Source organism: Mesoplodon densirostris, chromosome 2, assembly GCF_025265405.1.
Source record: "Mesoplodon densirostris isolate mMesDen1 chromosome 2, mMesDen1 primary haplotype, whole genome shotgun sequence".
NCBI classification, from domain to species: domain Eukaryota; kingdom Metazoa; phylum Chordata; class Mammalia; order Artiodactyla; family Ziphiidae; genus Mesoplodon; species Mesoplodon densirostris.
This window is the reverse complement of record NC_082662.1, coordinates 104101853-104118468: the sequence shown is the minus strand read 5'-3', so window position 1 is coordinate 104118468 and position 16616 is coordinate 104101853. Positions and strand designations below refer to the sequence as shown.

Here is a 16616-nt window from a genome sequence, read left to right as displayed (position 1 = left end):
CCTGGGTGCTCTTTTCTCCCAGGGTGACAGGAGGTGTCCCGGGAGAAGGGGTCTCTGGGCTTTTCTCTCTTGGCTGCCAGGAGCAGCTGAAGCCTAGGGCACGGACGACGCCGGCAGACACTCCCGTGCCCTGCTCCAGTCGCTGGCTGCAGGCGACGCGGGAGGGAAAGGCGGGGAGGTGCGGGGAGGGCCGGGCGATTCAGCCCACCCCCAGCTTGTTGGCCCGTTGGCAAGCGAGACCAGCACAGTCTGGTGCCCCAGAAAATCCCTGGCCAGCCGGGCTTTGCGCGCGGCCCCTCCAACCCTCGTGCGTTTCCTTTTGACCTCTGGAGGTTTGAACCCCTTCTTGGCTGGGTCGAGCCGGCCCTCCTGGGAGAGATCGATCTCTCGTCCCCAGGATCCCCTACTGGCGGGCACCTCCGCCTGGCCAGAGCAGGTGCGGGGCTGGAGCCGGGAAGGGTTGGAGTGGGGGAAAGGATTTGGAGTGGGTGACTCAGGAGTCCGGGAGGAGGGGCTAAGAATTCAAGAAGCCTGTGTTAGAGCAGCTCGGCGCTCCGGCACAGCAGAGAGCGCTGGGAGCCGGAGGGGAGCGCAGCGGTGAGTCAGGCTGCCCCGAGCCCAGCCCGAGAGGGGCGCAGCGCGGGCACGGGCGCGGGCCGGCGTGGCTGGGCTCCTGGGGAGAGTATGCATGGATCCCGGTCTGGCGAGATCTCCGGGCACTCCCCGAGGCTTCCGCGGGCTGAAGTGCGGCCATGAGAGGAGCGTCCCCAGTGGGTGCGGGAGCGCGGGAGCCTCGGCGGGCGGGAGAGTCGTGGGGAGCAGCGCTCTCTCAGGTCGTGGAGTTCCCGATGTCCCGATGGCCCGAAGTCTGGGAGGCAACCCTGGCGCCTGCAGTCGCCGCGCGGCGGTACCGGGGACTAGCTAGACGGGGACAGCGCGCAAGTGAGGGAGAGCGAAAGAGCGTGGCGAGAGGGATGCGCGGGCTGCGAGCGCGCTGGGGCCGCAGGAGTGGTGGTCTGCGCCGCGGAGGGCTAGTGCACGGCGCGCGGGGGCTGGGGTGTGCGCCGAGTCCCGAGCGAGCGCTACGCTGTCCCCAGGTAAGGGGACGAGCGGGGCAGGGGGCTCTGGACCTGGTGCAGGGAATGGAGCAAGGGTCTCTGGGCTCCTCCGCGAGTCGTTGGAGGGCTGGGAGTCTCGAGTGAGGGCCCCAGGGGTTGATAGGGGAAGGCTGCTCGCCAAGGGACCTCCATGGAAGGTCCTGCTACGTGGGTCTCACGCCTCACCTCCAGCTGTCTGCCGCCAGGTGTGGGAGAAGCTGTCATGGAGGGGTGGGGCGGGCAGCGCCTTGGGTCCAAGCGACAAAGACCCAGGGGAGGGAGAGGACTTGGGGTCAAGGAGCGGCATCTTTGAGCCATCGGAAACAAGCAGCTTCATTCTGATTACAACTCTCCTTTCCCTTTCCAAAAAAACAACAACAACAACAACAACAAAAAACAAAAAACCTCTGAGATTCTCATGGAAGGTGTATTCTGCTTGAACTTTCTCTTCTCTTGTGACTTGAGAGATTAAAAAAGAGCCTGCTTGCTAGGCTGGTTTTTCCAAGTTGTTCCAGGTTGGAAGTTGTAACAGTTTGTAGGATAATTTATGGGTCTTTCATGCATTAAAGTGTATTACTGCAAAGCCTTTGGGTGCTATGGGTATTAAGGAAAACTCAGTGCACGTTCCCAGCTGGAAACCAAAATAGGGCTCTCCTGGGTATCTCTGCCCCCTCTGTTTTCTGAGGCCAGTGGAAGTCCTGGAGAAAAGACACTTGATTAATTGTCTTGGCTCCATCCTCTGGGCGCACCCATTGCCAGCCAGCCCCCTCCTCCCCCCACACGTGCACGGCCAGCTGCATTCTTAAATTCAGAAATGGAAGTGGAGGGCCCACCAGTATCTCCTCTCCAGGGTCTTCAAACTCTTGAAGTTGTCAGTTAAGTCTGCTGGAGGGGACTATTTCTCCCTCTCAGAGCATACAGAAAGGCAGCAGCCACTGGGCCCTGCCAGCTCTCCTTGTGCAGTGTTTACAATTTCCTATCGAATGTCTGAAACTGTCCCCTTCTGAAGAGCTACTGAAGAATGACTACATTAGATGTGGAAGGGTCTCTTCTGTGGAAGAAGTTGTATGTCAGTCCGGGCAACCCAAATGTCAATCCACTATGGGCTATGTTCCCAGAGGTTCAGAGGCAACTGAGGACTGGGGGAGCGGGGTGAGTGAGAGCGGTCTGGGGGCTGAGACTGGCCCTGCTGGTGTTGACTCACAGAGGAAATGAACTCTCCTCAAACTTGGGTCGTTGAAGGGGTTTGGGGTTAACATCACATGCTGTCAACTCCTCCCCCATATGCTTTTCCCAGTGTCTTTGTGCAGGTGGGAAAAAGGGCAGTCTTGAGGCAAAAATGTTAGGAGGCACCAGGAATGGGAAACCAAGGTCTCTGGGCCCCAGGGACACATGTTTTGACACAACTGTAGGAGTACCTCAGAGGATTTTACAGCCAGCTGCTGGTGCCACGCCATCCCTGGACAGCCCTCTTACCCCAAAGCAGCCCAGACCCACTAGAGAACTGGAAAATTGGGTCTACTCAGGGCAGCCTGGTGACTCTTTCCATACCCTTAACCTTTGTCAAGGAGTGAGGTTCCCACCTTCTCCTATCACCCACCACACGTCTCCCCCACCCAGAGGGCCAGAGGGAGCAAGGGATGAGGCCTCACACTCTCCTCTTCCATGGAGAAATCTGCGCAGTGGCCAGGAAGGGGGCCCCAGCTGCCGACATCAGCAGGGAGGGTAGGGCATGGCAGGGCAAGGCTGGAGCCCGAGGGAAGTTTCTCATCATTACTGAGATTAAACTGATGAGAAAATCGCACAACTTTACTTTTAAATGAGTGCTGAACACTCCTGCTGCACATTCGTGGAGTGCCTTATTTCAGTGGCAACTGCATTGGAGCCACAGGAAAACTCCTCTCTGCTCTCAGCAGGCAGTGGAAAGCTTGCCTAGGACTCATATATAGTCTCTATATCTCTGAGCAAATAACCCATGTCCCCAGAAGGCTTCTCTTTCTTTGACTGGCACCTCTGATCTTGCAAACCATCAGCTAAACTGACAGCTCCCAGGCTCAGCCGGTCCTGAGAAATCAACTCTGTGATAGACCAGTTTCACAGAACAGCATATGGTGGCCTCTAGTAAGTAAATGGAGATGAAAGACCCTTCCCCAACCCTTTACTAGGGATCTTGCTTCCTGGCAGTGGGGAGACCGTTAACATCCTAACTCCAAATTGCAGTAAAATCGGGCTGGCCCTGAGGCAGAAATGCAGCTGGAGAAGCTCAGGCTTTGAGGTCATTGACCTTTTGGTTGGTTGTGCACAGGGATGGAACTGTCACCATTTAAGCTGAGATGATAGACCTTGAGCCACAAAATTTGGCCAAGATGAGAATAATGAAAACATACAATAAAAAAGCGTCGTAGATTTTTTCATTACTCTTCTACGGGTTACTTTCCATGTTTTGGAGGAGTTTCTATAGGTTATTGGCCTCAATAGGAATCACATTGAAATGATCTCTTGATATTTTTCTCCTGTATTTTGGGGAAACTTCCTGTGGTAGTTTCCTGAATTATAAGACAGGAGGGAAAGTAGCTTTGTGACCTTGAGCAAGTCACTAAACTTCCCAGCCTTCACTCTCCCAATCTATAGGACAAGGGTAGTGGGTTAACAGTGTTTGTCAATGGGGCTATTGGCATTTGGGGATGATTCTTGGTTGAGGATGACCTATTTATGTAATGCAGGAAGTTTAGTATCCCTACCTCACCTACTAAAATGACAGAAATGGTGGCAACCCCAAATCCCCTCCCCCCATATATGGCTAAATGCTTATTAAAAGGATAATACTGCTCCCGGTTGAGAAGTCCCTTGGCAGTTACCAGTAAGGGCTTTTCTTTCAGGCCCTATGTTCGGGTCATCTATTATTTAATCATTGAATTGGAGCTTCAGAGGTCCAGCCCTGGGCTTCATCCTCCAGGAGCCAGCATATCAGGCTCCGGGAAGCCACTGGCAGGGCTGTGGTCCCGCTGGGCACCATCCTTTGCTTTTGTCAGTGGACTGTGACTACAAATGACCCACATGAAAAGAAAACCAGAAAGAGTGGGGAGAAGGGATGGGTGGTATTAGAGCATGGCAGCTTCTTTCTCTGCCATATGCTATTAAAAACACAGGCAGACTGCCTGCCCCGGGTGTCCACAGCACTGGGAGGAAATCCTTCTCTCCTTTACTAAATGGATCACACTCTGGCACCAGGAGGTCCCTGCTCTGAATGAGAGAACAAGGAAGCAGAACCCTCCCCGGCACTGACAGCACTTCATACAACATGGGCACATGTTGATATCAAATTAATACAACAGTGCCCAAGCTGTGAGAATAAATGGGAATCAATAATGTGACATTTGATTGAAAAAGGAAGCTAGCAATGCTACGCTGGAGGGATGGTGCTTGTAGCCCTGGGTTTATTCTCACGTATCCTTTCCTCTGCCCCAAGGTCTCCCTGGAGGACAAAAAAATAGGACCATTTGGTTATTCATAGTGCAAACGGCTAAAACGAACAATGACTTTGGAGGGTATAATTGCTTGCTACTCACCCCCAAGCAGTAGAAGAGAGAAAACTACCAAAGCAGTAGAACTGGCAGAGTTTGAATTTGATTCCTAATGAGGCCCCCAAAAGTGGTCACTGGAGACTTAAGGAGATTCCCAAATGAGGTTGAGACTGGTCTGATGATGCAATCCGGCAAGTGGGACTAGCGACAATGCCTTTTGAATGGCCAGGTTTGGCCAGCCTCTTTCACACACGGAGCATCTTTTTATTAGTGGTAGTATTAGTCAGTCAGACAGTCAGGGTTTCCCTGAAAATTCCCCACTGGGGTAAGCAGACAGAGATGTTTTGGCATTGCCCGTGGGGACCTCTGCAGGTGGAGAGCTCTGAGAGTGGAACAATCTAGCTCCGAAGTCAGTGGGCATGAACGGCCCAAACTTCCCACAGAAGCTATTCTACATCGAGGGCAGTTACAATCCACTACTACTGGAATCGTCTCCCAATAGCCACAAAGTATTTGTTGTTTGGTACAGATGGGCTGATTTTCCCATTTCCTTTGGCTGTTCCTTCGGTAGCCAGGGTTGGTGGAGTATATCATCTGCCTGCACGTGGCACGCTGTTCCCGAGTGAGCCCAGGGAGGGCCGTTTGCTGGAAGCCATGAGAGCTCAGCCCGGGTTGGGGGAGGGAGGTCCTGTCTCTGCCCCCCATCACTGTGGATCTGATGTGTGGCTAAAGTGACTTGCGTTTCTCACTTGTCCAGTCTGGAGAAGTGCCGTCCCATGTCTGGACCTGACCAGGCCCGGCTTGGAGGTGAATCACCTCATCCTTTGTCAGTAACCATACGCTGAACTCCCACATTGTATGAGAGACACCAAGAGAGGCAGGCTCCCTTTGGTTTGTGGTTTCGAAGGAAGGAGCAGTCATGCTGGGCTCTAACAGCCTGCAGGCAGCTGAACTAGGTGAGCAGGGAGGAAGGAGATGAGCACCAGGAGACAAGAGATGCAGGAGGGCATCTCTTGTACCCAATGTTCCTCTTCTGTAAAACAGAGAGAACAGTAGGACCTGCTCTGTTGGGCTGTTGTGCACGTCAAGTGAGATGATACTGATGGAACACCAGCGCAGGCCTGGCACACAGCTGAGCAGGCACTCAACAAACACGCATTCCCTTCCCTCATGTTCTCCTTCCGGGGCACTGATCTGAGGGAGTCCTCCTTTTATGCTTTTCACTTCAGATCGGACAACATCATCTTTGCATTTTTTATGCCTCTGTATGTGTAAAGCTTTGCTGCACTAGGAGAAGAAATCTTTCTGGAAGCACTGAAGCTTCTCTAGGAATTTACCCACCTATATGTTGACCTTCTGTAATGAACATTCTCATCGTGATAGAATTTGAACCAAACATTTCACCTTCCGAACTACCTTGGCCTCATAATATCTGAGTAAAAGGAAACTCATGGATATTCTCCTGCAATTTTCTTTCAGAGGCAAACTTCTCCTCAGACTTGTATCTCAGAGATGTTATGTAATGCTCTCTAAATAAGGCATTTCTTGCGAATGGCCATTTGTACTGGCAGCTTTAGGAGTGTTTCAGTTCCTTACCCCGCATAACAAACTCCTCCTCCAACAACTTGTTTCCTTGGGATTTTATGTATCTTACTTATCAAGTTTACAAGAGAAGGAAGAGGAGGAGGTGAATTTCTCTATGGCAGCCAGGCGGGCATTTGCGCTCTCCCACCCCAAGGGTCAGTGGCTGGGCAGCTGTTGATGAATAGCGTATAACCTGTGGTTAAAGGGAGAACAGTCCTCCCTCCCCGGGGAGGCAGGCTCACTGGACATCAGGCCACTGGACTGATTTTCCTTCTCTCAATTAGCATCTTGATTAATATGCTAACCAGGGGCCTGGGCACTGTGGAGAATCATAATAAATATAAATCATGATCCTGCCCAAGGAGCTGGCTCTAGAGTGAAGAGAGGCTCATCAGATAACGTAAATGAGGTAAGGCCATGAGCCGATGGGGACTGCAGTAAACTAGCGAGGTTATGCCCATCAGAAGGGGACAGGCCGTCTGTTGCTTTGCGGGTTTGTAGGTCTAATGTGGCCAGATCTTCCAACTTTTCCAAAAGAGTCAAAACTCTGAGTTTGAATGTATAGTGTCTTCACTTTTCAATACACCTGTGCAGACCAAACAAAATCTGTCTGCAGCTTCTTTTGTCTTGTCATCTAGATGAACACACTTGGAGCAATTGAGACCAGTATCAAAACGGAAACTAGTTGAAGAAGTGCAAGCTGTGTGGCTCTCAGAGAGGCCTGAATGGCGTGGTGCTTTCTCGAGAGGCTTCCCGAGGGAGGGGATGTCCTGCAGGCGGGTAGGATCATATGAAAGCAGCCCTGGCACAAAATAGAACTAGCTTCAGAGGCAAGCTTTGCCTCTCGTTGGCTCTATAACCACATTACTTAATCCCTCTAAGCTTCAGTTTCCTCATCTGTAAAAGGGACTCAAAATGCTGATCTCGGGGGACGGTTGCGAGGGTGACAGGAGGGAGGGCTGGAAAACCCTTACTTAGACCAGAGTCTGGAACACTGGCAGTGCCCAGCGAGCCTGAGTCCTGTCTTAATGCTGGGTGGGTGGGGTTTAGCCAGTCCAGAGGGCATTAAAGGGCCAGAGGCACGAAGAAAGGCCCCTCACTGAGCTTTGTGAATAGCTGCTTTTTGAGGACTTGAGCCTCAACTGCTTTTCCTGTCCCAAGAGAAGGACAGAAGGTGTAGGCTATTTTTCTCCCCTCCTGACCTCTTCCTGCTTCTCCCCACTGCCTGAGACCATGTGCCCGCTTGCTCTGTCAGAATGCCACCCTTTAAAAACCTGACCTGGGCCAACAGCAGAAAAATACAACTCGACTCCATAAGAAGGAAAAGTACTCCGGGAGGCTGTATAGACACGCACGGCAAATATTCAAGGAATTCTTAGGAATAAAAAAAAAAATTCATAAATCTGGGTTTTTGCATGAGGCCATCACAGGAACATGTTTTCTCAATTAGCATACACATTGCTTGGAGTGAAGTCACTGAGTCCGCGGCTCCTCAGGCTGACTTGTGCTGAAGCCACCTGATCTGGACCTCACTTTCCATGATCTAAATCTGATTCAGCCAACCCTGTCCCTGCCCCTAGCTGCCGAAACAACAAAATCACCCCCAAATCCTAAACCAGGGTGGAGACGTACACACCACACTGCAAAGCAGTCTAATTTCAGATCCTGGGTGTACTCACCAAGAACTGAGAAAGACAACACTATTCTCGATGGTGAAGTGATGGAGTCTCAGCAGCCCCTTGCATTGTTCTTTTCCTTGGGCATTTATTGTTAGATGGTGACTGCACTGCCCCGTCAGAGCAGATGTGTCCTTTAGGTTCTGAAGGCAGAGAAAATAGTTTCTTTTGCGAAAGCATGCATCAACTGCTTAAAATATTACTAGTCTGTGCCTGAGATCAACGATTATGTTTTCTGGATGGTTTCCTGGACTGACTCTTTTCCAAGTGAACGGCTTTGTCAGAGATTTGTAATTTCTGAAATATTTGATTAATGATGTCCCCTCATCAGAGGGATGGTCCAGGGCGCATAATTAGCAGCCTGCCTCCAAAGCAAAGATGCTGCCCAGCATCCAACAAGATCAAGCAGGAAGTTGAAAAACATTTCAAGTGTTACTCTGCCATAGAGTAAAGGAAAGGAAAATGGTTTTCAAACTACAGACCCATTAGGGGGATGCGAAATCAAGTAGTACAACAGTCTCTCTTTTTTTTTTTTTAAAGAAAGAAGTAAATTTTTAAAAATCAATATGCGTTGCATGGAGAAAGGGAAGGTATTCATGAAACTTTTATTTTAGTTGTATATACATTTACACAATATGTGTGCATACCGGATCATGATGGAAAATGTATTTTTTCACTGTGAGTCATGGTTAAAAACGTTTAAAAGCTACTGGCACAGACAACAGCGTTGTACAGAAAAGGGCATCGCTCTGAAGCCAGGCAAACTTGGGGTTAAATCCCAGCTCTGTGATTCCTAGTTGTGTGATCTTGGGTAACTTAAGTACTCTAAGGATCAGTGTCCTCATCTGTAAGGTCAGACTAATTGCTTCCTCATAGGGCTGTTGTGTAGGTTAAGTGACAAAGATGTATAAAGTGCCTGGTACTGTGCCTGCCACCAAGGAGGCCTCAGGAAGCAAGAGCCAATGGCATCATCTGTCTTCTCCTTCCCCCACCCCCCCTCCTCCTCCTCTTCCTTCTTTATCTTCTTCTTTGAGACTAATCAGCCTCATCAGAACCATGACTTCCCTAGATGTTTCTATCCCTGAGGTTGGCTGTTTCTCTGGCCAACCCAGCGAAGAAACAACAGCAGTCATATCTCATCTTTGTCCCTACCTTTCTCTACCGTCTTTCTCCTATTTCACGCTTGCATAGCCATCTTTCTGTGATTCCGTTCCCCAGACATGATCATGACAGTAATTGTCCAAGGGGCCCAAGACATCCCCCTCCCTGTCACTAAGAACCATCAGAGGGGTATCCCAGCCTTCCCTGGCCTTGTGACCGGGATGAAGGCTTTGGTCCTAATGTGGTGGTATAGTGACTCTGTATGGAGCTTCTGTTCCCACAAATCACATCCTTCCTTCTCAGTATATTTTTGTAAGGGCAACAGGGCTAAGATACCATTAAAATGTTGACATTGTCAAATTCTTAAGAAGTTCCTGCCCAGAGCAGAGAGCCTAACATTTTCTCGAGAGCGAGGCTCCAGGCGGCCCCAATGTGGAGGGTTTCAGTTTCTCTCCTGGTATAAACAGCCTAAAGGCTCCTGGTGTGGGCCCTGGAGCTGACAGCTTCAGGTAAACCAAACCCTAATCCTGACTCCGGTCCACAACCTGGCCCCAGTGTGTCACTGACCCCAGACCACCCCTTTCCAGCTGGAAGTGTGGAAGAGTGACCCACACCAGGGGCCACAAAGATGACATGCCCCAGTTTTCCTGAGAGCCTGGCTAACACAGCCCCTGAAGACAGATCAGGGATGACAAAGTGCTGCCTCTTTGTTCAGACGGAAGCTTCACCTTTCTCCCTCCTCTGTTTCCCGTGCTCGCCTGGGGCTCATTCCAACTCTTTTCTTGTAAAATGCCCTCCCCCTGGGCCCCATTTTCACCACTCAGATTCAAAGAGGATTATTAGTGACATCTCCTCAAATGCTGAATTCCTATCCAGACCAAAGGTTTAACGCTCCTTTCCAGGCAGTTAAGTCATCTCTCTTTGAGGGTGCAGAGCAGGGGGCCTACGGGGAGAAGGCAGACGTGGATCTGGTGTAATTTTCATCTCTGTAAGAGTCTCCGTGCTTTTCCACCACTCATCCCACTATTCCCTGTAAAACTAATGTCACCAGGCTAGTTGCACATTTTAAATAACATTTATAGCAGAAGAGAGACATCTGTGACATCATACCCAGCCCCTTTCTCCTTAAGCAGGTGGGTTATACTGAGCCGAGCACCAGGAGCTTGACTGAACCATAAGCAAAGCAGCTAAGAGGCTGTTTAAATCCATCACTGTTGCACCTGGGTTTTTTGTTTTGTTTTGTTTTTAAGAAAAAGTGAATGCTGACTTAACATCTTCTGTGCCCAAAAGGGGGGTAAAAAAGCATATTTCCACCCTTTCTGAAACTTGCAATGACAAATGGAATCAACGGTCCCAGAACATGACATACCACCAAGAATATTTCTTATGCATGAAACGAATTACCTTTCTTTTCATCTGGGTTCAAGGGTATTGTGTCCTCTCACGGGGAAAGTGTGAACACTTAGAAATGTTTTCATTTTCTTTTTTGGGAGGTCAGACACCAAAGCCTGACTCCAGATTTCATGTCCATGTGTCAGCATCTCTGTATCTTGGAAATGAAAGAAAATATTTAGGGAGTGGGGCTTTTAAGTATTGTTTTGATTTTTTCTAAAAAAGAGTGGGACATGTCAGAAAGTAGAAGGCTTAATAAAGCAACAAATATGTTTCAAAGATTATTTTTACAGCACCTTTATGATTAAGGGGAAAAAAAGGAATTTTAAGTTGGCACAGTGCACAGAATGTCCTCCTTCTAACCATTTCCACTTCTTAAATGATTATGGACCTATTGCAGAATTCTGACTGGCAATACTTGTGCTTGGGAAAATTTCGCACACCTCTCTGAAGCTTATTTCTTTTATGGATTGGGAAAGTTGTTATGTAAGAAAGAAAAATGGTTAAGTCAGATATAGGTTATTTATTTCAACTCAGTAATACTGAGAGCTAGGAGACTGGGGATTTATTTCTGGCTCAGCTTCTTCCTAGCTGTGTAACTTGGGCAAATCACAGAACCCCTCTGAGCCTCTCTTTTTTTTTTTTTAATTTAATTTTTATTTTTTATCACAGCAAGTTTGATTACAACGTTTTGCTTGTTTTGGTGTGCAAGATGTCGTTCATTTACACATATACATATATCGATTCTTCTTCAGATCCTTTTCCCATGTAGGTTATGACAGAATGTTGAGTAGTCTTCTCTTGGTATTCCGTAGGTCTTTGGTGATTATATACTTTACCTGTGTTTGTATATCTCTGTTAACCCCAGTAACCTAATGTATCCAATCCTCACACATTTCCATTGGTGAAACATATGTTTGTTTAATGAAACTGTGATTGCCTTTCTCTGTGGAAATATCTTCACTGGTATCAATTTTTAGGTAACACCTATAAGTGATATCATAGGATATGTGTCTTTCACTTTCTGACCTACTACAAGTTGCGTCATCAACTCTAGACTCATGTACGGTGCTCCAAATGGCATTGTGTCATTTTTTCCCTTGGCTAATATTCCATCTGTACATGTACCAGTTCTTCTTTGTCCACTCATCTGTTGAGGGAATTATTGGTTGCTTCCATGTCTTGGCTATTGTAATACGGCTGCAATGCAGCTTTGCCTGACTGTGTCTTTCCAATTCTGTCTTCTCGGGTTATAGGCCCAGGAGTGGGTCTGCTGGATCATATGGTAGCAAAATGTTTACCATGTAAAGGCACCTCCATTCTGCTCTCATTAGTGGCTCTTACCAGGTCACGTCCCACTTAAAGTTGAGTGTATGCACTTCTCCACAAACCCTTCAGCATTTATTGCTTGTAGTTTTTTGCTGAAGTTTATTCTGACTGGTGTGAGCTGGTACCTGTTTGTGGTTGGATTTGCATGCGTCTCATAATCCCTTGAAATTGAGCTTTCAGGCATGTCCTTTTTTCTTCTTAAAACTGTGAGTACAGCTTACCTCTTCATATTGTTTTCTTGAAATATATGCCACATTTTGAAATATTTTGACCATTACCTCCCTCAAGACATGTTGAGGGCAGGTTTCATTTACAGCCCAACAGTACTTGTGCATATGAAGTGACCCTTAGCACAGGTTTTCAAGCTGCTGTTGCAGGTAAACGGGCAGAGGGCAGCAGCATTTCTGCTTTTCCCACTCTGGTAACTAGGTGAGCCTCTGTTTCTTAATCAGTAAAATGAGAAAAATAATATTGCCCCTGCATTACCCGATGGGGCTGCTGCCTTGAATATGGTTGCCAGCTGGGAAGATACCTTGACTGTAGGTATAAGAGGTAAGATGTGAGAGCCCTGGACAAGGACCATGAGACTCCCGGCGCCAGTGCTGGCTCTGCCCTTAGTTGGGTGAGGGACCTTGACAGTCACTTACCTTGCATGAGCCATCCCAGCTCCCACCTGCCCATCTCAAATGCAGCAGCAGATGTGAAAGCACTTCATGTAAGCCTAGGCAGAAACAAGCTGTTCCTGCCATGGTGGGAACGGAGGCCTGTGCCAGGCATTGAGTGGGCCCCTGCAAGACTGAGGCCAAGGGTACCATGGAAAAAGTGTGAACGTGGAATCAGACTCTCCAGGGCTCCAGGCCCAGGAGTGGGGTTGAAAAACACGTGTGATCAAGGGCGAATTACTGCAGCTCTCTGATTTCCGGTTTCCTCAGCTGTGATAGGGAACTAGTAGCACTTACTTCTTAGTGCAAAGATTAAACAAGGTGACCCCTGCCAAGTCCTTGGCTTGTCCAAAACCCAGTTTTATAGTGGTCCTTCATGTTAATCACAAATGAGTGCCCAAGGGGCTCCCCGCTTAGGCAGTGACCTGGCTGAGGACAGTCCAAGGCGGATGAGGTTGCCAGGCCAGGATGCCTCGGGGATGTGAAGCTCTCCTAATGTCCCCTCTCTCTCACTGGCCCTCTTCTCTGTCTCCTTTGTTGGCTTTTCCTTCTTCTGACCTCTACATATTGGAGTGCCTGGAGCTCAGTCCAGGGTCCTTTCTTTCCCCCAGGCATTAAAGATGAGCTACAACTTCTGGATGTCTATTTCCAATCTGGACTCTCCCCTGGGCTCCAGGCTCTTCTGTTCTACTGTCATGGCCACTTGGAGATCTAATGGACATCTCAAGTTGAGAATTTTTGACCCCTGAACTACTTTTCTCCGAGTCTTAGTTTAGTCTTCCCCATTTTAGAAAATGACATCATTATTCCCAGGTGCTCAGACCCCAAATCTAGAAATCATCCTTGCCTGGACCTTCCTCATCACCTTTTATATTCAATCCACCAGCAAGTCTCGCTGGTTTCCAAATAAGTTCTGAACCCAGTCCCTTCTCAGCATCCCACTACTGCCTCTTAGTCCCAACCACTGTCACCTCTCAGCCAGACGACACGGGGACCTCCTCCTGGATTCCCTGCCTCCACTCTTGTTTCCCACAGCCTTTTAACCCAACAGCAGTCACAGTGCCCTTTAAAAGATGTAAATCATGTCATGTTATTTCTTAGCTCTCAACCCTCCAATTACACAGAGAATAAAATTCATACCCTTGCCATGGCCTCATTTCAATGGTTCTTAACCCAGTGGACATTTGGCAACATCATACATTTTTGATTGTCACCCGTGGAGGGGGCGGGGGGTGGGGTGATACCGGCATCTAGTTGGTGGAGTCCGGGATGCAGCTAACATCCTGCAGTGCACAGGACAGCCCTCAACAACAAAGAATTATCTGGCTCAAAATATCAGCAGGGTGAGGCGGAGAATGCCTTTATGTGATCTGGACCCTGACCCTCCTTCCTGTGTCCTGTATCACTCCTCCAATCGCCTGCTATGTGGCAGCCTCTCTGACATTCTTGCTATATCTTCAACATATCACTCTTGCTACTGTCTTAGGCCTTTGTACTTGCTATTTCCTCTGTTGGGGACACTTCTACCCACAGGTCTTCTTCACATGGTTAGCTTTTGCTCATCACTTAGGTCTGCTCAGATGTCACCTCTTGAACACCGTAATTTAATGTCTATCTCCACTTGACCAAACCCTGCTGTGATAGGTCCTGTTCCCTTACCCTACTTTCTTTATTTCACAGTACTTAGTTCTATTACTTGTTTTCTTGTTTATTATCCTTCTCCTCCACAGGAATGTAAGAATGGGAACAGGGACTTTGTGTTCATCAAGGGCTGCATCACATATAGGAGCTCAAGAAGTATTTGTTGAATGAATAAATGGTTGGTAAATATGGCACAGACAGGGATTACTACAGAAGGTTAGGAAAGGAGACCATCAGTGGAATCCATCAGCATGTAGGGGAAGGCTTCCTGGAGGAGGTGTGACATGGGCTGCTTTGCAAGTTTGTGCAGCCCTCACCCCTTCAGCTAAGGTGGCCCCAAATGGAGCAGGGCTGTGTCCTCTGACGCCTGAATGTACCTGGGGGCACCTCTTGCAGATTAGAGCCAGCTGTGGACTTTAACATGCAATAGGGTGGAGAGCAGAGCTGGAGAACTCAGGGGTCTAAGATGTGTGATTGAAGAGAGGAGCCAGGAAAGAGAGGCAAGTGGGTGAAAAGCAGGAGCAGGAAGGAGAAATCTAGGCTCCAGTTGGTTCAGATCAGGAGCAGAGCTCAGTATGGAGGGAGGGAGGGGTCTGGGATGGAAGAGAAGCCATCTCCAGGGAAAATCTCTGGGTAGCTCATCCTGAAGGGCTGATAGTAGCTCTTGGAGAAGGAACTGGGGGTTCTTCTAAGTTTTCCAGGAGCCAAGTGAGACAACTGTGAGTTGGACTTGGACCATTAGAAAGGCCAGCAAAGGGTAAAATCAGACCTTTCATGTAGCCAGGCAGAGACTGTGTCCTGAATAGACATACTGACCCATATCTAGTTGGTATTACATGAAATAATTATGAAAATGTGGTTCCAGGATAGTCTTGATTTCAAACACTCTGAGCCATTGCCAAACATCGGTCCTGTGCTTCAGTTTAAAAAACCAATTCCCATAATGCCACATGTGACAATGTGTAGTCCGTGTGCAGCACATGCCAGCTGATGAGTGGGTGCCCCCCCTGCCCCAGGTCAGCCCCCCTGTGCCACCTCACAATGGGATGTAAATGTCCAGTTCTTGAGGAGGGTTGGGTTCACATCATGGATTATTTTTCCAAGGTCTCAGGATTCCAGAGTTTGTAGATCATGGGGCCCCCCATGGGAGGGGAATGCCTCGTCCCAGGTACATAGCTCCACTCATCCCAACATCTCCTCCAAGTGACACGTATGGTCAGGGTCTGTGCCCTCACGGCCACCTCAGAACACTTACTCACAACTCTGGTTCATTTTGCTGCCTGGATACTTCTGAGGATATGACTATAGAGGATTAGCTGACCAACACCCTATTTTATTAGTCTGTTAATGTAGGTTTAGAGTAATACACCTCAGATGGAGACAGCTTACTCCAACCTACCAAAAATATCATCATGAACATTTACAAGGTCTAAAGAATGATATAATGGTGGTGAAACTCAGATGCGTTACATTACCCCCATGTCTAATTTAGCCCTGACTCAGTCCATAGAAATATGGATTTCCCCACAGGTTTAGTCTCATAGCTGCCTGGGCCCCATGTGCCTCGTAGAGCTAAGGTGATGAGTCTGTCTGTCACCCATCCTCGAAAGCCATAAAACACCCCTGAGCTAACCATCTCTTTGCTGCTTCCTCAGAGAGCCGCTGACACTCACTTTGACTTTTTGGTCACAAAACCTGTCTGCCACTTGTCACTGGATCCCCCTTCCATCATTAGGTCTCCTTGGTATACAGAGATTTGATGCTCTCAAACCTCTACTCCATCAAAGGCTGATCTTTGACCCTTCGTTCATACTAAGAAATACATGGCTGACAAAGGCTCAGACAGATGCTTATCCCAGGGGCAAATGCTCTCAGCAGCCATCAAATTCCGTCGGTCAGAAGGCAGTGAACCACTCAGAGGCAACAGAGCAAGCAAAGGGCTGGCCCTGGGCCTTCCTTCCTACTGACTGTGTGACTTTACATATATTATAAAAACTCCCTTTGATTCTCAGTCTTCTGAACTGTAAAATTGGAATAATAATAATAATAATACCTCCTTTATAAAGCAGTGGTTAAATGAGAGCATATATGTAACAGCACAGTACTTGGCACATAAAAAGCTGTAACGGCAGCTATTTGCTATTCGTTATTAAAATCTTGGAAAGTAAAATTTCAGACATCAGTCAATGACTCATGGAAATATTTTGGAGCTTAAGGTCTTTGTGAAGTGAGAGGGAAAGGGAATGGAGTTTAAAACACTGGGAGGAAATCCCTAGCAGAAGAAGGCAGAAGTTCAACGTCACGGTGTCCCTGTGATTACCGTTCAATTGTGGGGTTAGCCTCAGTTAAGCCATCTGTCAAATGGCAGTAATAATAAGGTTGCTATGATGATTAAATATAATAATGCCTATGGATGGTTAACATAGCACCACGCACGTAAGCCTTGAAAAGTTTAGGGTTCTTGTTGTCATGGTTGTTATCACAACCTGTCTTCCCCATGCCAGGTCCTCTTGCAACTCTTTACTCAGGTCAAGCTTCCATATAGAAAGTGCAACCTAGCTTCCTAAGCACTATTCCAGGATTTAGGCTGGAACACCTCTCCCCCACCCG

General features: G+C 48.3%; 1 protein-coding gene across 1 annotated transcript in view; it reads left to right on the top strand.

Moving 5' to 3' along the window:
• The first annotated feature begins 532 nt into the window (after positions 1-532).
• NGF (nerve growth factor) overlaps positions 533-16616 on the top strand; it is a 50880-nt gene continuing 34796 nt past the window's right edge. The window contains exon 1 of the mRNA XM_060086736.1: positions 533-597. The gene's annotated coding sequence lies outside the window, so the exon portion shown is untranslated. The remainder of the gene's footprint in view (positions 598-16616) is intronic.